This window comes from Drosophila ficusphila, unplaced genomic scaffold, assembly GCF_018152265.1.
Source record: "Drosophila ficusphila isolate 14025-0441.05 unplaced genomic scaffold, ASM1815226v1 contig_414, whole genome shotgun sequence".
Taxonomy (NCBI): Eukaryota; Metazoa; Arthropoda; class Insecta; order Diptera; family Drosophilidae; genus Drosophila; species Drosophila ficusphila.
Window position 1 is genome coordinate 23,828,997 of NW_025064328.1, and position 23,182 is coordinate 23,852,178.

Genomic DNA, 23,182 nt, shown 5'->3' on the forward strand with positions numbered 1-23,182 from the left:
GCTAAGATTGAGAAACCTAGCTTTGACGCGGATTGTAGCCAGTCGTTGCCTCACTGGGGTGAAATTGGAGACGTGGTGGCGAAGTCTCCGGCTTACTACAAATCCGCATCTAAATTCGCGCCTCTCCGCATGGCAGCTGTAGTAGATATCGCAGTTTGCTCGCTTGGAGCAACCTTGTCCTGTCCATCTCATTTCCTGGATGGCGGTAATGTCAGCCTTTAATTTTTCGGGGGCATCCGCTAGTTGGATAGAGGCACCTTCCCAATTAAGGGTTCGGACATTCCAGGTGCATATCCTTAAATCGTAGTCCTTTTTCGTTAGCGGTGGTCGTCAACATAAGGGGGGATCTTATTCGAGGCTTTCGTTTTGATCTTCAGTGGGCTTCTTTTTTTACGTTTAACGTCCGGGTGACTCGCTGCACACATTAGCTCACTATCTAGCGGATGCTAAGATAGCTACCCAGGAGGTGCCACGAGGAGGCTGTGCGTCAACTTGCAATCATTCGAAAACAAAGATCGCACTGGCGGCCACCAAGTCGACCGCGATCAGAAAACTTTACTCTGTACGAATGAAAGCCATCCCATCCCGACTCAAAGTCTACCTGTAGTGAAAAAGTGATTGATTTGATATTTCTGGAGGTAAAATTGCTAAAGTCATAAGGGTTCGTGGTTGTACGCTAATTTAGTAAATCCTCCACAGTTCTTGGTCACCGACGGCCATCTCAGCCTTGGCGCTGCGCGCTTTCATACAAACATACAAACTAAATTTCGTTGCCGCCGGTGTCCCAGCTTTGCAGTCAGTACTAGTGAGATACGCCATAAACTTTTTTGGATACCCTACCCTGTGGAGCACTTAGAGCGACGGCAGCCACATTTCAGTGAACAGGAAAATAATAACTTCTAAGCTACAACACATCAACCAAAAATTGTAGCACATGGCGTTGCATAACGTGAAACCTATTTTTCTTCGTGAGTACACGAATCACCCTGTAGTGGAAAAACAATAGTTTGGCACCGCTGAATATTAATCCTTGTGTCAGATATTTTGCCAATGTTTACCAATTTAAAATAATTTAAAATTTAATTTTAATTTTCTTTTTGCTTGAATAATTGAAGTTAACGGTGCAGTTATCTCCCCTACCCTCGTCGCTCCAGCGATGAGCCAAAACTGCACACGCGCATCCGGTTACAGCCCTACGTTCACACGCACCCTGCGCCGAGTCAGATATCTCAGGTGCCGCTGAAGCAGCGGTCCCGTATCCGCTGCCCTGTTGCCCAATATCAGCAAGTTCGAGGCCAGCGACGTTTCTCGGGTGCCGTTGACTTGGCTGGAGCCGCGGCACAACAACAGCCCGCTGAGCCAGCGGTCCGATATCCGCTGCCCCGTTACCCAACACCAGCAAGTTTGGGGCCAGCGACCCAACAACACACAGCGGTCAAGAATTGCAATGCCTGCAATTCGGCCACTAAGCACAACACCGCTGCCGACGTCAAGTTTGTGGCCAGCGACACAACAACACACAGCGGTCAAGAATTGCAATGTCTGCAATTCGGCCGTTAAGCGCCACGCTCTGCCGGCGAGCAGAGGCTTGATAGGGTGTGACGGCCCGCCGCCATAATAACTTATAAATAAATAAACCAAACCAAACACAATAAAAGCTCTTATTTCGAAATGCGCGGTCAATCGATAACTGTTTACGCAGCCCTGGACAAGATATCGATAACTGTTTTCGCAACCCTGATATCGATAATTAGTTGCACAGCCCTGGTCGATCGATATATCGATCGATATAAACAAATCCCAACTGGAAGAATACCTCAAGAAATTCAATATCAAACCCGAAAATCTTTGCGAAGATATGCGAAGACAGATGTCCGAATTCACAAGACAAGACCACGACGAAGAAACAACAAGACGACTACTGGAACTATCCCAAAGGCACACGAGAAACCCGTCTCCGACACCCGAGGCATCGGGTAGCATAAAAAAGGAACATAGATCGAGGGAACCAATTGACACTACAGATACCAACGGACATAAATAAACCCATTAACCAGACCCAAGAAGACAGTAAGCCGTCACCAACGCCAATAAGGAACACAATGGACAAAATAACCACAATGGGAGTCATACGTAGCTGGAGAGAAGAATTCGACGGCACTGGGGACCCGGACGAATTCATCTACAGGATAGAGGAATTAACAGAAGCATACGGATTAGAAAATGACCAAGCAGTAGGAGCAATGGTAATCTTGCTAAAAGATGGAGCCTTTGACTGGTGGCACACCCACCCGAAAGAGATGACATCATGGAAACGTTTCAAACACGAATTTTTGGAATACTTCAAGCCAGCAGACCACGAAGAAAAAAAAATGGAACAAATAACACGCAGACATCAGGAAAAAAACGAGCCAGCAATGGAGTTCGCACGAGAACTACGGAAAATTATGAGGTTTACAAAACTCACAGAGGACAGTAAATTAGAATGGATCTACAGGAACAGTCGCGTAGAATTCAAGCGGTATGCCAAACGTGGGGAATGCAGATCACTAATGGAATACCTCCGACCGGCAGAAGAATTCGAGGCACTCCAAGCTGAAGAACCAGAAGAAAGACAAGAATACATAGCACCACAAAGGACACAATACCGGACAAGAGACTACTGGAGACCGCAACAACCAACCCAGTCACTAAACAGAGGAATAATAGAAACTTTCGACATGAGGAACAGATGCTCAAGATGCAAAATGGTGGGACACTCAGCACGGGGATGTAACAACCCACCAAGGCAGTTCTGTTCTGCTGGGCTTGTGGACAAGACGGAAATCGGACAATACACTGCTGCCGCAGACAGGAAAACTCGGGAAACGAGAGAGGCCGATGGGAGCAGAGCGGGTACCCAGGGCCCAGACGACCGACAGGCAACCCGCAACAACGATAGAATTTAGGAATAGGCGAGTACTTGCACATGTTAGAATAGGCACCAGGAGAGTAGAAAGTACGATAGACACCGGAGCCACGAGAAGTTTTATAGGCAGAGAACTCGCAAACGAAATAGCAACACTCGGAACACGAAAACGAGTAACGGAAGCTATAAGACTAGCAGACGGAACAAACAGAACCGTAACCGAAGCGCTAGAAGTGCCGATCCAACTAGGAACCCTATCCAAAACAGTCATATTATTAATCCTCGACGAAGTTATTGGAAACCTGCTCCTGGGAGTCGTCTTCTTACAACAATGCAATGCTACCATTCAATGTGGAGGTATTACAGCACACATCGGAACAAAAAAGAAGAAACAAGAAAAAAAGAAACCAACAAAAGACAGTACACAGGGTATAGGGTCCCTAACAACGGACGATCTCACAGAAGAGACGATCCAAGAGATTCTCAAGAAGGAACTACATTTAATGGAACAAGTCAAGGGAGTCAGTCACATAGAAAAACATAGAATTTTCATGAAACACGATAGGCCCATCAAACAGAGATAGCATCATCAACGAACAAGTAGACGAACTTCTGGCACAAGACCTCATTGAACCATCCCACTCAGCATACAGCTCCCCAGTAGTAATAGTGGAGAAGAAAAACAAGCAATGGCGATTGTGCGTCGACTACAGACCGACGCCAGTGATTACGGGCTAGGAGCAGTCCTAACACAGGAAGGCGAAAACGGCGAACAAGTGATCGCATACGCTAGTAGAAGACTTACCAAAACGGAAGTAAAATACTCAGCCACCGAAAAAGAGTGCTTGGCAATCCACTGGGGAATCCAAAAAATGAGAATCTACCTAGAAGGATACCACTTCGTGGTCATAACAGATCACCAAGCACTTAAATGGTTGAACTCAATTGAGAGCCCGTCAGGTCGGATAGCTAGATGGGCATTGGCAATGCAGCCATACTCAGTTGAGATTCGCTACCGCAAGGGAAAACTTAACGTAGTGGCAGACGCACTATCCAGAATGCTGGAGGAAGAAGTTCGAGGAGCAGAAATGGAAGAAGATAACTGGATAAATCAAAAACTACTAGCAATAGAAAAAGACCCAGCATCATGGCCAGACTACGCAGTCATAGAAGGAAGACTTTACAGAAACCTACCATCATGGGCAACAGACGAGGATACCCAGCCATGGAAACTATGCGTAGCAAAGAAACAAAGGGAACGAGTCCTCAAAGAAAACCATTGCGATACAGTAGCAAGACACTTAGGCATAAGAAAGACGAAACACCGAATTATGACTAACTACTATTGGCAAGGCATGCATAGAGATATAAAACAATTTGTACAAGGCTGTGAACTATGCCAACGGTATAAAACGTCACAGCAACAGGCTGCAGGAAAGATGCTCACCGAGATAGCACAGGCACCATGGGAGACACTATGCGTAGACTTTGTAGGCCCATTACCAAGATCGAGCCACGGCCACAACATGTTACTGGTCTTCTTCGACAAATTTTCTAAGTGGGTAGAACTGGCGGCCATAAGAAAGGCAAACACAGAAAGCGTGATCAAGACGCTTACGGAACAGATCTTGAACCGATATGAAGCACCAAAGAAATTGATATCAGACAATGGGGTTCAGTTTACAAGCAGAAAATTTAAATCCCAGCTAGAAAGATGGGGGATAACGCACCAACTGACAGCACCATACACACCTCAGAAGAACCCAGCGGAAAGAGCAAACAGGACTATCAAAACAATGTTGGCACAACTCACGGGCGCGGAACACAAAAGATGGGACGATTGGCTACCAGAAATAATGATAGCCATAAACAGCATCCGATCGGAATCAACGGGGTATAGCCCAGCGTATCTTCTATATGGAAGAGAAATACGACTACCAGGCAGTCTGTTTAACGAAACCACATCAGGATCAGGCATAGTAGAAGAAACAAGAGAGGACCGATGGAAAGGAATGAAAGAGACAGGGAAGCTAGCGCGAAAAAACATGGGAAAGGCTGCATGTGACCAGGCAAGAGCCTACAACTTACGAAAAAGAGACTCGAAACCCAAGATCGGAGACCTCGTATGGGAACGACAACACCCATTATCCAAAGCAGCCGCAGGGTTTGCGGCCAAACTAGCGCCAAAATACGAAGGACCATTTAAGGTTATAGGTTTCATATCCGCAGTAATAGCAAACCTAAAACATAATACTACCGGAAAAAGACATAGGGCTTACGTTAGCGAACTTAAACCATATAAAGGGAACGCCGTAGTTAGCAACGTAGTCACAAATGTAGTAAATCATAAAAGGGAAAAAGAAATCCGACATAAACAAATCTCCAAAAAAATTACAGATGGAGAACAAATTCAAAAATTCAACGGCAAAGTACCGGGCCTCGCTGGAAAAGCTGGAGTCCAGCCGCCGACGTGTGATCCTGCTCTCGGCCATCGAAACAATAAGGCCCGAGACCAGAATCCGAACCCGAGCAGCACCAGTGACCAGACAAGCACCACCAAGGAAAACAACGACGACAACGGCACAGAATCAGGACACACGGAAGGATAACGACACGGAAAGCGATTGGGACGACGAACCACGAAGAAAAGACCCAGAGCATGAGGCGAAAGTCGCGGAAATGGTGGCATATGTCAAAGCGGCCTGGCGACCCGGCACCCGAGGGACCCACAAGGTCAATTCCGGCGAGTGGTTCACCCGAATCCGCATAGGGCGTGCCGGAGATGTCAGGGTCAACTCCACCTACAACCCGGTCTCCAAAGAGGGGGGAGTTTGACGGCCCGCTGCCACAATAACTTATAAATAAATAAATAAACCAAACCAAACACAATAAAAGCTCTTATTTCGAAATGTGCGGTCAATCGATAACTGTTTACGCAGCCCTGAACAAGATATCGATAACTGTTTTCGCAACCCTGATATCGATAATTAGTTACACAGCCCTGGTCGATCGATAACGATCGACGACTATCGGTAATCGTGGGATAATCCCACCAGCTATCTGGGCACACTAAGTACCATCTGGGGCCTATATAAGCAGTGACACGTCCTCATTCCAGTCACTTGTGCTCAGGCGTCTGATCGAGCAACATCAAAGGGGTAAGTGTTCTGTTCTCTATTTCTGGTGGTGGTTTTTCGCAGAGTACGGATCTTTATTCGGCTTGCGACCTAGGAAGGATCACCTACGCCCGGTCTGGTTAGTAATAATCAACCTTCGGCCTGGTCAAGATCTCTGAGTCCGGTGTGATTTATCAGTCAGCCCAGCTCAGAGAGTTCCTCCTAGAAGTCACGCCCCGGCTTCCGACCCGGGAGCGAAGCGGAGTAGCATTGGACTCCTGCTGCATGACCCCACCCGAGTAGAGCGTTCCCCTGACGGACGATCAGAGCACGACGCGACAACGGAATCCCGAGCCGATCGACAGCACTCCCAGCCGGCTCTTCAGCCGCAGCGACCGATCCAGCCTCCCAGCCGTAGGAACCAAACCGGACCTTCAGCCGACGGAGCACCCGGCTCTATAGCCGTAGAACCCAACCGGCTTTTCAGCCACACGGAGCACCCGGCTCTTCAGCCGTAGAAATTAAGCCGGCTCTTCAGCCGCACGGAGTACTCGGCTTTTCAGCCGCAACGAATACCGACGTCGCCCCGGCCCTTCCACAGCGCCGGACATCGACGCAACCCCGGCCCTTCCGCAGCGCCGGACATCAACGCAGCCCGGCCCTCCAGCAGCGCCGGAGAAAACACCGGATCAACACCTCTCGGCCCTCCAGAGCGCCGAGAAACCCAAACCAGACTATCAATTCAGACTATATCAATCCCAACTATAACAATACCCCGTAGACTTAATTCAGAATAAGCAAATATACGACAAGAAAATACCGCAAAACACCCGACCATCATCAATACTATAGTATTAGTTAAGCCTAAGTAAAAATATACGAAGACTTCCTCGACACCGCATTACCCCCTCGAGTTATTCTGGGAAAGGAGAAGGTAAACTGATCTTAAAGAGGGGCCAAACTAGATAGGAAATTCTGTCCCGAACCCTGGCCATTGGCGAGCTACACCGCCCCCCGGAACATGGTCGTTACAAAGGAATGGAACGAGTGGAGAGCGACACTTCTAATTGGACTGGAGAACTAGAAAGTTAATTGGCATTTTTATAATTTACTTAAACAATAAATTTCTAACGATTATTCGAACCAAATCTCTTAATTTGGGGATGCGGAACAGAGCTACAACGGATCTCTTAACTTGGGGAAGCGGAACAGAGCTACAAATCTCTAGGAGAAAACCTTCAAACCTGGACATGTTTAGGTAATATTACGAGTCCTGCAAGCGTCGGGATGTGCAAGGACTTAACTGGCGCCCGAACAGGGACCCTATCGAAAAAAAAGGATGGGGATTCCCAAATCAAAAATCAAAATGAGAAGAAGAATAAGTTCGTGAAATTGGGAGGTTGTGTGTGAGGTGTGAAAAAGTGGAGAAAATAAGAAGAAAATATTAAAAATGAAAAGTGGAGAAAGTATAAAATTAAAATGTAAAGGTGAAACACAATCAATTCCTCGATTACAAAATAAAATGAAAAATTAATTAAATGTTGCAATAAAATAATAAAAGTAACAGACCCGCTGCGGTGATTTTTTCAAATCACGAGCGCCAAAAACGTTACGAATAGAAGTGACAAACCCGCTGCGGTGATTTTATTTTATTATTAGCCCAAAAATGTTATTTTTTTAAATCACGGGCGCTAATTATGCGTCACAGAAATTATAATAATCAGACAAAACAACCGCTACGGTAAAATTGATTACGAGCGGCCCCTTATAAAGAATAAGTTTATAACGAAAAAAATGGTGGTGGTAGCTTACTAGATACGCTCAGTGTAACCAACACAGTAAGGGCCGCCTAGTGAGCTGCGTGGTTAACCGTAGGTTAGGCAGTAAACCAAAGGGGAACAATACGGCCCACCGTGCCTAAAGCCTTCTAAAATGGAATTAGAAAAATGATTGTGAAATAAAAATGTCCACTGGGGAAAAATGTTACACCCCGAAAAATTAAAATTATTATGAAACAAGTCCACTGGGAAAAACACCACTAAAATCACTCTTTATGTTTAGGATCTGCACGTTGTAAGTGACGGCACCAACCATCAACCCTACGCAAACGACTCATACGAATACACCAAGAACCAGAATACCGGTGAGTGAAACGTTTTCAGGCATAAAACAAAAAATATACTAAATAAAATATATTAAAATATAAAAACCCGAGTCTTAACTGTCGCTCTGTACTCTTATAATAAAATCCTACTAAGTTTCGCCCGTTATAATTTACCTTAAATTGGAAGAGATGAAAGAAACCCTGACGAAGTTTGAGGGAACCTTGGCAGCATTGCTTGGCCAGATGGTCGATGTTAGAGAGGATGTGAAGAAAGTTAGTGACAAAGTATTGAGACTAGAAGCGGCTCAAGAAAAGGTTAACGAAGTTGTTCCCCAACCGAAGCCCTTGATTCCCGCCCGTACGGAGTACGAGTTAAAAGAGATAGCTAGGTTTCCGGATTGCGTAAAAGAAACTACAGGTGTTTGAGGGCGAAGCTGGTGGCTAAGATTCTTGGATGGGTAGAGCGGAGTCCATTCTGAAAGATTATGAAATAGTTAAGGAAAGACCTCATTATCGTTCTATTGGCATTAGACAAAAGATTAGGGGTAATGCTGAGACGACCCTTCTGTCGTACAACATGGCAGAGGACGACTGGCCCGAGACAAAAGGCGTCCTAATGCTCCACTATGCCGATAAGCGAGATCTGCGCACACTAGATTACCAGCTGGGTCAAATGACTCAGGGGGCGAAGACCATGGAAGCATTTTACTCAGGAATAAATGCTCATTTTGCCCTGATTATACGCTGCCTGAAAAACAGCAACCCAAACCCGGAAATTCTTGGTGCGCTGGTCGAAACTTATAGGGACAGAGCCTTGGATGTTTTTATTAGAGGCCTAAGCGATGACCTCTCGAAGTTACTAGTAATGGCCGAAAGCCTACGCAATATGTTTAGAGTTGCAGAATCTGACCTCAACAAATCAGGTCACATACCCTAACAAGTTTTCATCCTCTCAGCCTTACCGCCAAAAGTACTCTTGGCCCCAATCTTATTACCCTTCCTATAATAAACAATACCAGTACAAGAACGCAGGCAGGAATTCGCAGTCCCCGCATAGGTATTCGAATCCCCGAGCGGCCACTCCTATCTCTCAAACCAGGGTACCGATAATCCAAGCGTTAAGCGCAGTCCCAGCACCTCATCTAATCTTAACCCTTTCCGGAAATCGCAAAGATTGTATCAATTAAATGCTGCCCCATCCTCGGGCGAGGGCACTTTGAGCCAGCAGGAGGAAAAAGCCGTCAGTGAGGCTTACTGTGACGAAGCCTTACCAGACAACCAGACTGGCCACCCGCACACGGAGGCTGGCAGTACTGGGACGGTAAGTTTTATGGCCGACGCCTCTCTAGCGTTCCATACATAGAGTATGGCGTAAAAGATGGGGCTAAGCTACAGTTTCTGATAGACACTGGCGCAAATAAGAACTTCATTAGCCCCCAGATAGCCAAGGGATGCCAGCCCTTGTCGAAACCCTTCCCAGTCCAATCCGCTGGAGGGGAAATAGAAATAACACATCAATTGACCGGACCTTTCTTCGGGCCCATAGGTAATGACTCTCCGATCGCCTTTTTTGTTCTTCCCGGTTTAACTGCCTTCCATAGCATTATTGGGGACGACACTTTAAAACCCCTAAGGCAATTATTGATAGGAAGAATGATTCTTTACACCAGGAGTAAAAATTCCGCTACTTGCGATGCCCTCGATAAATGTCCATTCGCTAATCAACAGCCATCACCCAGTAGAGGCGAGGGAATGCCTTGAATCCCTGATTTCCGAATTCTCCACAATTTTCGACCCACTCTCGCCAGGCGGGGCCGTGGACACAAGTGTTCAAGCTGAAATCCGGACAAGTACCCAAGAACCCATTTATTCAAAAAGTTACCCCTATCCCGCAAACATGAGAGGGGAAGTGGAAAACCAGGTCGACGAGCTCCTGCGCGAGGGAATAATTAGACCCTCCAAGAGCCCCTACAATAGCCCGGTATGGGTAGTCCCAAAAAAACCAAAGCCCAATGGGGAAAAACAGTACAGAATGGTGATAGACTTCAAGCGTCTCAACGCAGTCACCATCTTACCCGATCCCTGATATAACATCTACCTTGTCCAGTCTTGGCGAGGCAAAGCTATTTACCACTCTTGATTTAACGTTCGGGTTCCACCAAATTCACATGAAGGAATCCGACATACCCAAGACAGCGTTCCCTATCCTGAACGGGAAATATGAGTTTCTGCGCCTGCCATTCGGGTTGAAAAACGCCCCGGCTGTTTTCCAAAGAATGATTGACGACGTGTTGCGAGAACACATTGGTAAAATTTGTTACGTCTACATCGACGATATTATCGTCTTTAATAAAGACTACGAGTGTCACTGGCGTAACCTTCGCGCCATATTTGAAAAATTGAGGCAGGCCAAGTTACAGGTGAATTTGGAAAAGACACAGTTTTTGCGCACCAAGGTTGAATTCTTGGGTTACGTGGTAACAGCGAATGGAATCCTCGCAGATGAAAAGAAGGTCAGAACCATTAAAGAAATGCCTCCACTCACGAATTTGAAAGAACTTAAAAGTTTCCTAGGAATGACCTCTTATTATAGGAAATTTATCTGCGATTACGCTAAAGTCGCGAAGCCTCTGACGAACCTCACGAGGGGAGACCATGCACAGATCAAGACTTCTCAATCCAAGAATATTTCAATTTCGCTTGATGAAGAGGGCATGAGGGCCTTCCATGGCTTGAAAACCATCCTCGCCTTTTCAGAGGTTTTAACATTCCCAGACTTTAATAAGCCTTTCCATCTGACTACCGATGCTTCCAATTACGCTATAGGGGCCGTTCTCTCTCAAAGTCACGGCGGCAAGGACCGCCCAATCGCCTATATTTCTCGGTCTTTAAACAAAACAGAGGAGAACTACGCAGAAAACGAGAATGAAATGTTGGCAATAGTATGGGCCCTTGATAATTTACGATCCTACCTCTATGGTGCCGCGGCAATTAAAGTTTATACCGATCACCAACCCCTAACCTTTTCGTTAGGTAATCGGAACTATAATGCTAAGCTGAAACGCTGGAAAGCGCCCATAGAAGAATACAACTGCGAGCTTTTTTACAAGCCGGGCAAATCCAATGTGGTTGCTGATGCTCTCTCCCGCATCATCTCGAATGTAAACTACCTCAGACCTTTTACAGACTTGCTACCAAAAAACATTTTTCGAATACAAAATCCGCCTGACCCAGAGGTTACAGATTTAGAAGGTGAAGAGGAAGTGTGCAGGATAATCGGTGAAGAACACGCAAGAGCTCACAGAAACCCCAAAGAAATCAGGGTACAAATTTTAGAAAAATTCTATTTCCCTAAAATGACCAGCCGGATTAAGGCACAAGTGTCCTCTTGCTCAGTTTGTAAAATGTTTAAATATGATAGGCACCCCAACAAACCAGAGCTTCAGCTGACCCCTGTTCCAACTTACCCATGCGAGATTTTGCATTTCGATCTTTTCATGATCGAAAACCTAAAATTTTTAAGTAGTATAGATAAATTCTCCAAATTCGCCAAACTTTTCCCAATTGCATCCAAGTCATCAATACATCAACGCGAGAGATTGACCGAGGTGTTGCATTACTTCACTGCACCTAGAACTATGGTATCGGATAATGAAAGAGGCTTACTTTGCCCAACCGTACTACACTACCTGCAATCTTTAGGAATCGCCGTATACCACACGCCATCCCAGAAAAGAGAGGTAAACGGACAGAATTAAATAGCATTAAAAATTCATTTCATTGCCCTTACTATGCGCGCGCGAAGCGAATTGACGCTCGTTAGAGTCGTTGGTCGGCGCACGCCCTGAGACCGAGCGCGCAGACCGTGCATGATGATCTTGAATATTCTATAACTCAAAATCTACTTTTGATACCATTCTGAAATTTTAATATGTTCATCGGAAGAATTTGAAGGATTTATTGTGATAAAAAAAAAATCAAAGTTGTCCAAGTTGGAGAAAAATTAATTTGTTATAAACATTTGAACTTTTTGTGGTGAAAAATTGTTTAAAAAAATTATTTCACGAAAGTTTTGCAAAGAAGAAGGAAGGATGAAATTTTTACTTCCTATAGATTTTTTTCTGCGACGTACGGTTTTCGAGTTATTGGGGCTGGAAAACGCGACTGTCATCAATAAAAAGGCATTTCATCAAAAATTCAAAAAATCATAACTTTGTCAAAAAAATTTTCTGAGCCATATAAAAAAATACGTGTCGATTTATTTTCGATAAAGAGCATGAAAAAAAATATCTCATCGAATTTCCCAATATCGACTGTAAATCTGATATAGAATCACCCATATATATATGTATATTTATACTCGGTCTCTTTTTCCAAATCTCCACCACTTCTATGCTCTATCGCTCACTTAACATTAGTAACGAATTTCGGCTCCCCGGACCCGCACTCCCCCTCGTCCACGTTACTATGGACCCAACAATAGAATTTTCGTAACTCCTAGATGGCGCCAGGTGGCAACCCCACCGCTAGGATAAGTCGCTACTGGCTTATCACCGGTACGATCGAAAATCAATGATAATGAATCCTCTACCAGAAATTGTAGAGGCTCTAAGCTACCGGGTGGAGTATAAAGAATGTAAATTTTTTTGTCTATGACAGTGATCGAATCGTCGTCGCATGCAGACGTGTATTTATTGTGCTCCGGGAACAAAGTATTCAATAATATCAAAAAGTGCAGTGACTGGTTTCGTTAATCAACAACAACGCGAAAAGACGCTTTCAGCGATGAAATCGCTAATGTTTATATTGATTAATTAATTAATTAATATAAAACATAACATTTAAAACTCGAACAATCTCAACCTTGATTGCAATGAGTCTAAACGACGTTCGCACACAACGTCAACGTGAGCAAGACGAGAGATGGCTCTCAGTACAAAGAACCAACGCTTACTGCACTTTCAAAGCAACCGAAAGTAATAGCTCATCCCAAACACGGTCAATTACCCCAAACTTGAGCGAATACTTAAAAGTAGAGAGCGAGAGAGCGCGTTCTTGCTCCCCCTCGCTACCATCGATGTGTCTGCAGCCAAAGAGCGCAGTAACTAGCACCGCAACTTCTTTGACAACGTCAACCGTAACAACAACAACAACCGCAACTGTAACGACAGCGCGTTTAACGACGTCATCAGTTAACAGCGCAAACATTAATACTTCTGCCGCTGCGCTGCCCGAAAAAGAGAACAATAACAAGGAAAATATTAAGCCGGCTGTGCAGACTGGTATGGATCGGTACATCCAAATCAAAAGGAAGCTGAGCCCCCTTAACTCTCAACGGAAAATAACCCGTGGCAATGCTAACATAGCTGCAATAGAAACGCCCACGAACTCAAACCGATTTAAAATCTTGGCAGACTATGAGGATGACGCCGAATCTACAGAAGTCGAAAAAAGGAAGCCTAAGCCCCCGCCAATTTACATACGAGAAAAAAGTTCCAACGTTCTTGTCAACAAAATTATAGAGCTTATTGGCAAGGACAACTTCCACATAATACCACTCGTAAAGGGCAATATCCAGGAAACAAAAGTACAAACGAAGTCTGAAGATAATTTCAGAGTATTATCGAAATACCTCACCGACAAAAAAAGAACTTTTACACGTATCAGCTAAAAAGCAGCAAGGGCCTGCAAGTCGTACTTAAGGGCATAAAGTCCGAAGGATCGCCTACAGAGATAAGAAAGGCGCTACAAGAGAAGGGATTTAGCGCTAGGACAGTCTTCAATATCCTCAACAGGGATAGAAAGCCACAGCCACTCTTTAAGGTTGAGCTCGAGCCACAAATTAAGCCCCTAAAGAAATACGAAGTGCACCCTATATACAATCTTCAGTTCCTGCTGCACCGCAGAATTACAGTTGAGGATCCGCACAAACGCAATGGCCCGGTACAATGTGCGAACTGCCAAGAATATGGCCATACAGGGTCTTACTGTAAACTGCGCCCGGTATGTGTAGTTTGTGGTGAGCTTCATGACTCCGCACATTACCCAGCGAGCAAAGATGACCACAACTCGAAAAAGGGCGGCAACTGCGGTGGAAATCACACTGCTAACTATAGAGGTTGCCCAGTTTATAAGGAGCTGAAATGTCGCATCCACCGGAGGGGATCTACTGCCCGCACCCAAAATAATCAGTTCATAGCCTCCAGGTCAAACCCTGAAGTCTTCTTCTCGACTGCAGCCAGATCCTCTCTAGGACCCATAAACTCTGCCAAATATGTCACATACGCAAGCGCTTTAAAATCAGGACTGGCTACCCCAGCCCCAAAAAGCTCACTGCCGCAATCAGCACACCAAGAACCGAACACGGCTCAGCAGCATCAACCGCCGGAACAGCCAAAAAGTAACTTTGAAGCTATGATATGCAGTCTACAACAAAGCCTTACGGAGTTTATGTCGTTTATGCGTACAACTATGCAAGATCTAATGTGAAACCAAAATCTACTTATACAAATGCTGGTTTCACAACAATCCAAATAATGACTTCCCTACGAATATCTACGTGGAACGCTAACGGCGTTTCGCAGCATAAACTCGAGTTTGCGCAATTCCTACTAGACAATCAAATCGACGTAATGCTGCTTTCAGAAATACATCTTACAAACAGATGCAATTTCCAACTACGAGGATATTCATTCTATGGAACAAATCATCCAGATGGTAAAGCACTCGGCGGGACTGGAATTTTAATCAGAAGCCGTATTAAGCACCATTATCATACGACATTTGCTAAAAACTACCTACAGGCCACATCAATAAATATACACCTAAATACTGGCAAGCAATTAACTCTAGCCGCCGTATACTGCCCCCCACGCTTCACCATAGCCGAAGATGAGTTTATGCAGTTTTCAACTCACTCGAAGACCACTTCATAGCAGCAGGAGACTACAATGCCGAGCACACACACTGGGGATCTCGTCTCGTGACCCCAAAAGGCAAGCTGCTCCATAATGCAATTAACAAAGCTAAGAACAAGCTAGACTATGTTTCTTCTGGCACACCAACATACTGGCCGACAGACCTGTAGTGGCGCTTGTCACTGCAATTTGGCCAAGAATGTTTTGTAAACAATTATTGATATCGTGACTCACCGAAGTGGCCACTCTACACTATCGGCCGCTCCACCTAGCGTGCAGTTTTTGCACTAATGTAGATCGAACAGTCATACATAAAACTAGTCGATTGCTTGGGGAAATGCATTCCTATGCCTTAGCTGGGGGTACGTCCGCTAAGTCAAGCTTACCCACGTTCTCTTTTCTTCCGGATCGTCCAACATTACAGACGTAAAAAAAGTGCAGCTCCAAAAATTTAAAAGAAAAAACCCAATGAGGTTAAGTTTTTTGTGGAAGTCCGCCGCCATCCATATATATAAAAGGAGAGAAATCCCTCTAGCCTTCTGGCCAAACCTTTATTGGTAATTATTTTGATACAAAAATGCCATTTTATATAGTTTTTTTTAATTCTTACGTTTTATACGTAGATCTGGCACCATGTGCTATTTTGCACAAAATAATCTCGCCAATCTTGGCGCACTTCTATCTCCATGGAACCTAAATTCTCAGCCGCTGCTGTAGCCTGGCTAACTGACTAAAAGGAGTAGCAGAAAAAAAAAATAAACGTTTCTATTCCCGAATTATACATACCCGATGAAATAATTAAATAAAGCGTGCAAAAACAAAGAAAAAAAAAGGGTAGTGGCTCAAGAATATCAGATACAGTAAAAAAGAAAAAAACGCGTGAAATCGGTGCGCCCAAAACCGCGCGGGTATAACCCCAATTTATTTTTTTTCTGGTGCTTGAAACAAAAAGACATGCTACAGTGCGAAAAATTGGTCGCAAGACTTCCCCGGATTTGCATCGATATCTTATTTTGTTCCTGATTTATTTTAAGTTTATTATTTTTTTTTTAGTTTTCAATTTTTGGTTATTTTCAAATTTATTATTTTTTTATATTGTTAAGTTTCTTCTTATTTTTGATTTTTTTTTTTTTTCGTTTATTTTATTTCTCTCATTTATTGTTTTATAATTTTTGTTATTATTTTCAAATGTATTATTTTGTAATATTATTAAGTTTCTTCTTATTATTATTTTTTATTATTTTGCGTTTCTTTTATTTTTTCTTTCATTTGTGGTGTTATAATTTTTTTGTTATATTCAAGTGAAAGATGGTGGATGTAAAAGCCATTATTTTTTTTGAGTGTACCAAAAGCGCAGGCAAGTGAAATAAAAGTTCAGAAAAATACAGTTACGTGAAACCAAAACCACCCTAAGAGTAGAACAAGTGAAACAAAAACAAACAAACAACCCAAACACTTTTGACTCCCCTACAGGTCGGCGAAAGATCTTTCACCGATGGAACCATAATAAAAGTAAGTGTTAAAAAATAATAATTAATAATAAAAAAAAAAACAAAAAAGGAAAATAATTTTTGGTGAATATGCCTAAGTACTGTTTGAGTCTCTCACTTGTTCTTAATTTACAATTTTTTTTTTTGGCCTTCGCAAATTTTTGTCAGTGTAGTCTGTGAGCGGTATCCCGTCTCTTTCTGGCTCATGCGCCCGTATCTACCCACGCGCCGATCGAAGCTGTACTTTTTATATTTTCTTTTGTTTTGCTCTTCCGTCCGATCAGAGCTTTGCTGACCTACCTCAATGCATACTGAAATTGCATTCATACAGTGCAGGGCACTTAATTAGGTACACTAAATAATTAACTTGGTTTTGAAATTGAAATTAATTTGAATAAATTAAAATAAACTAATATTATACAGTGCAGGGCACTTAATTAGGTACACTAAATATTTATCTTGGTTTTGAAATTGAAATTAATTTGAATAAATTAAAATAAGATAATATTATACAATGAGAGGCACATTATTAAGTACACATTTTTATTTACTTTACTTTCTTTTCTTTAACATTTAATTTTTTTTTTTATTAAAATTAATTTAATTATTTTCAATTCCTACATTCGAGGTAAAATTATTAGATACATTCATACTCTACAAACAATACCCTACTTTTGATAATGAACATATACATTTAAAATTAATCTTGATTACGATTATATTTTCTTTATAAATTCATTTATTAGTTATATATATATTTTCTACCCCCTTTACAGCCAAATCTTAAATCACTTGAATATTATGAAATTAAACCGAATTACTGAATATTTTTTAAAAAAGGTGAATAAGCATTGAATTTAAAATAGGGAGCGAAATAAAATGAAGAAAGAACGCAAATAAATAATAAAATAAAAATTAAAACCAAATGCATTAAAGTAACTTAAAAATTATTTTGGTCTAAACCAATAAAATTAAAATATGTTAGCTATCTATAGCTACAATTATGTTTAAAATAAATGTTTATATTATGAAACCGAACTAAAACCCTGATTATTCCGGAAATCATGGGATACAGAAGTGTAGCAACGAAATTCTTTTAAATACTTTAGCGACCAAAAGGGATCACTACCAGCAATGGAGTCATACGACAATATAGTGATCATGGTAGGGTGGGGTATAAGACCACTAACAAACATCTTAGTGTGTCGAAATGTCGCTAAAGGAATTTTTCTATCTATCCTGTTCTAACCCCTATATTCTCATATTTCTTCTTCTTCTTCTTTCGAGGCTAGTTGACAGGCTTTTCTCCTTATTCCTTTTTCTATACCTAACACGCGAAAATTAATTATTACTAGCATATTTTCGTGAGCACGTAAAAGAGTATCCTCTATTGACCCTCACCCATAATGCCGACGAAGATGAGCCGGAACAAGCGCGTGTTTCCCAACTCAATTTACACTAACATCTGCTCATACAATTAATCAATAATTTAAAACGTTATATGCTACAGACCCAAAGAAACTTCCCGATTTAATAGACTTTGCGATTACCAAAAACATTCCTAAAAATCTGATAAGCGCCGAATGCCTTTCGGATCTTTCATCTGACCACTTTTCCTCCTGACCTCCTTTTTACTCTACTCCGACACCCAGGAACATGGGATCACTCATCAAAACTGACCTCAGATAAAACCAATTGGGTTAAGTACAGGAAGTATATCAGCTCACACATTGAGCTGAGTCCTCACCTCAGCGACGAAGCCAACGTAGACAGTTTTGTTAATTCACTGGAGTCTGTACTCATCTCTGCAGCTCGAGTTTCAACACCTCAAACTTTAAACACACAATTCATTTAAAAGAAGACCAATCTACAAAGAGCTCGTCCTCGAAAAGCAACGCTTACGTCACAGATCGCCATCTGCTAAGCAACGCTTAAAACATGCCTCACGTCAACTTGATCAAGCTCTATAGCAAGAAGAAGCGTGTGTCCACCGCCGCTACATAGAGCAATTGTCAACTAACAGAACAAAACACTCACTATGGAGAGCTCACCCAACTATGAGCTCACCGAAAGAAACCGTGATGCCTATTAGAAATTCCACAGGCGGGTGGGCGCGCAGCGACGCAGACAGAGCCAGCACGTTTGCCAAACACCTTAAAAAACATGAGCCAATCGAGTTTCGCCCAAACGAAATCGTTAACATCATCAAAAGACAACTGTTGAGCTAATAAGCTTTTTTATTAGCTGTTCAATTAAAAAGACGAAAACTTAGAGTTCGATTTCTGCAAAGGCAGCGAATTTATTTAGCAGAAGCTATTAACAAAAATGGTCCGCGAGATCGAAACTCTTCCGAGTTAGAATTGAATTAAGACGCGGATCAGCCGATTGCTGACCCAAAATATAAAACAAGTAACGAGACAGAGCGAATAGAAAGATAAAGTGAGAGAGAGAGAGTGATGGTAATTATGCAGATAAGCTAAGAGCTAGCATTAAGAGAATCTAAATATCTGCTGCGGCTGGATGACCCGACATACTCCCCCCGTTGGAAGCTTGGTTTTCAACAGCATCTTTAAGGGGCATTTCTGCTACTGCTCATTTCGTCACTCCTGATGTTGTCTTGAGAACTGCAACTCGAGCAACTCATCTGCACCACACAGAAGCTCAATGACTCTCGCTAGGGGCCACTTCTTCGGAGGTAATTTCTCGTCCTTGACCAGCACCACGTCACCGACAACCAGGCCAGGCTTCGGGGTGCGCCATTTGGAGCGCTGCTGCAGTAGCGTCAGATATTCCTTCTTCCATCGGGTCCAGAGGACTTGCTGCAAGTAGGCCACACGTTGCCATTCATCCAATCGTTCCGTCTTCCTCGCCCCAATAGGCCAATACTGTGATCGAGTTATGCAGAATACGGCCCGAGGTTCTGTGTGCTGACTACGCTCATGAAAGTGAGTAATGATGGCGGCAGTGACAGGATGGCTCCGTGGCAATATGACTGGATGGCGGCCATTGAAGTCCAGCGACGAGCTTGGCGATTTTATTAGCAGGACCTTTCGACGATCATCAAGGCGATCTAAGCTATTCTCCTTACTAACGAGAGGTACAGCAAGGGGCGAGATTAATGAAGAGCCATTGAAGACGCCATATCCTCCGGAAACAACCCATCCCAGTCGAGTCTTTTGAATAAGCGGTAATCCAGGTGCGAGCTTAATTTGTCCAACGCACAACAGCTCGTAAAACAAACTGGCTCCAATCAAAAGATCCACACGCTGAGGGATATAAAATGTAGGGTTAGCTAATTTAATGTTTTGCGGTATTTTCCAGGTGCTGGTGTCCACATTAAAACTAGGCTGTAGCTCAGTTATATTGGGGGGCAATAACTGCGGTTAGGTTCACCGTGTAATCAGACGTTCGGGACTGCATCGCAATATTAACTGAGTGACCATTTGTAACAAAGCTCGAATCACCGATTCCAGTAACAGATGCCGAGGACTTTATCTTCTTTGTTTGAAGCTGATCTGCAAAGCGTGATGTTATTAGATGCAGTTGAGAGCCCGAATCAAGAAGGACTCGACATGAAACGAAAACTCCAGACCGATTTTTTACGAGAACGGTGGCAGTGGCTAGGAGCACAATGACAGTACTGAAATCCTGAGCAATAAGAGCAGTGGATGTGGAAGGTACGGCAGATGGTTCTACGACAGCATTGAGTGAGACAGCGGCAAGAGCTTCTGGAAGCCGTGATCCTGCCTGTGGAGAAGCTGAGGCTAAATTTCCCAAGTGAAGGAGGGTGTGGTGTTTAGCTCCGCATGCACGACAATTGCTGGAATTGCACTGCCTCAATTGATGCCCTATCTTAAGGCAGTTTATGCAAAGAGAGAGCCTCTTTACTTCTTGAAGCCGATTTGCAGGGGGCAGGGCATTAAAATCTTGGCAGTAATGAATGGAGTGACCAGAAGCATTGCAGAACGAACAAATCCAAGGGTTAATATTTGTGGCAACAAAAGCGGATCTACGAGAATTAGACGTTCCGTTGTTTCCCACCTGATTGCCAGACGCATAGCTTGCCATGGCGAAATCCATAGTCTCCAATGTTCTGCATCGCTGCTCCAAAAATGATGCCATGGATTCCCACGTCGGAATTAGATTGACGAATGCTGGATCCTCTAATCGCTCCTCCCATTTGGCCTGGCTCGCAGGATCTAGCATTTGAAGCAGTATTTGGACGATGATGCATCCTGCGATTTGTTCCGTCGTGCCCAATCCCTTTAGAGCACGAATATGAGCGTTGAATTTATCTGACAGATCACGAAGCATCGAGACGGAACCACTCTGCACTGCCTTAAGCCCCAGGATCTCAGTAATGTGTGCCTGAAAAACCAAACGACGATTATCAAATCGGTTTTGCAATAAGTCCAAAGCCACAGAATAATAGCCATCCGAAATTTCCAGCGAGCGGATGGTTTCCAACGCAGAATCCCTCAGGCATGAACGTAGATGCTGCAGTTTTTCTATGTTGGTCAGGCCAGGATGACTGTCTATGATGGATGTAAACATGGAATATAAATCTGCCCAATTCGCATAACCTCCAGCGAATTTCGGAAGTTCGAGAGCGGGAAGTGGAATCACTCGGCGCAGAGCTTGTCGCTGTTGATGGCCGAAATGACCGGGCGTATTACCATCAGCAAAGGTTGAATGCTGAAGCAATTGCGAGGAGCGCTTTGTGATCTCCGATCGAACCGTCGACTTAAGAATTACGACGACGTCATCAAATTTCTCGTCCAAGTCGTTTTCAATTTCGACGAAATCCAATTCTTCAAGCTCGCTGAGAACCTTTTTAAATGCTCCTTGAAGTTCCTCAATAAGCTCCAACCTCACATGAAGGCCAGAATCGTCAAACGAATTCAACGCCGAACTTGAAAGAGATTCCATTAAACGCTTCACTCTATTAAATAGTGAATTTGCCTTGCGCTTCAGAAATGTCACCCTGTTTGAGCTGCTGTTGCCGGTGACGCTTACCGAATTTTCTGAAGACATGTTAAGCAGCAACAACAACAATTAAATGCAGCAGACTAGGTGGGCAAAATTCGGCTTCAGCGGGAAGATGAACGCAAAAGGGGAATAGCGAAAAATGATCCGCTACTGGTCTATATATCGCCTTATGTACGAGTTTGTGTATCAATTTGTTTATTTGCACAAAATTGTTTATGGCAGTTTAACGCACAATCCAGCGGCAACACAGATCAAGTAAAATATGCAGCCTGGTAAAATAAATTCAATTTTTGTGACTTGCACTGGGTCTTTTTATGCACAGATCACGTCGGGGTCACCAAATGTTGAGCTAATAAGCTTTTTTTATTAGCTGTTGAATTAAAAAGACGAAAACTTAGAGTTCGATTTCTGCAAAGGCAGCGAATTTATTTAGCAGAAGCTATTAACAAAAATGGTCTGCGAGATCGAAAGGAAGAGTTAGAATTGAATTAAGACGCGGATCAGCCGATTGCTGACCCAAAGTATAAAACAAGTAACGAGAGAGAGCGAATAGAAAGATAAAGTGAGAGAGAGAGAGCGATGGTAATTATGCAGATAAGCTAAGAGCTAGCATTAAGAGAATCTAAATATCTGCTGCGGCTGGATGACCCGACAACAACTGAATCCAAAATAATCCCCGGGCTGCGACCTCACAACTCCCAATATGATCATTGAGCTCCCATACTGCGCCGTTTGCACTCTCACCCAGCTATTTAACGCCATAGCAAAACTTGGCCACTTTCCAATGAGATGGAAAAAGTCAATTATAATAATGATAGCAAAGCCGGGGAAAGACCACACTATCCCCACATCGTATAGACCTATAAGCCTACTCTCTTGCCTATCTAAACTCTTTAAAAAATGCCTAATGACTCGGATAAACACATACCTGAGAATCCAGGAAGGAATCTCATCACACCAATTTGGGTTTCGTGAAAAGCATGGAACAATTGAGCAGGTCAACCGGATAAAATCCGAAATTCGGAACGCGTTCGAAAAACGAGAGTGCTGTACTGCCATAATTTTAGATGTCTCTCAAGCATTTGATAGAGTCTGGCTAGAAGATTTTAGAGTATTACCTTTACGACAGAAAATTTGTCGTGAGGTGCAACACTGCTATATCTGATGATTACACTGTTGGAGCTGGAGTTCCTCAAGATAGCGTGCCAGGGCCAATATTATATGTCTTCTACACAGCAGACATCCCGACAAGCACACGTCTAACAACATCCACGTTTGCCGATGACACAACTATTCTTAGCCGCCCAAAATGCCCGATTCAAGTAACTGCGCAGCTAGCTCTTCATATGGTCGATGTTGAAAAATGGCTGTCAGATTGGCGAATTAAAGTGAACGAACTAAAATGCAAGCACGTTACGTTCACTCTGAACAGGCAAAACTGCCCGCCGATTACATTAAACAACACTCTACTCTCACAAGCAAACAAAGTAACATACCTAGGAATACATCTCGACAGAAGACTCACATGGCGCTGGCACATTGAAGCCAAAAGAACACACCTAAAGCTAAAAGCCATCAGCCTTCATTGGCTTATCAACGCTCGGTCACCTCTTACCCTTGAATATAAAGTCCTGCTGTACAACTCGGTCCTAAAACCT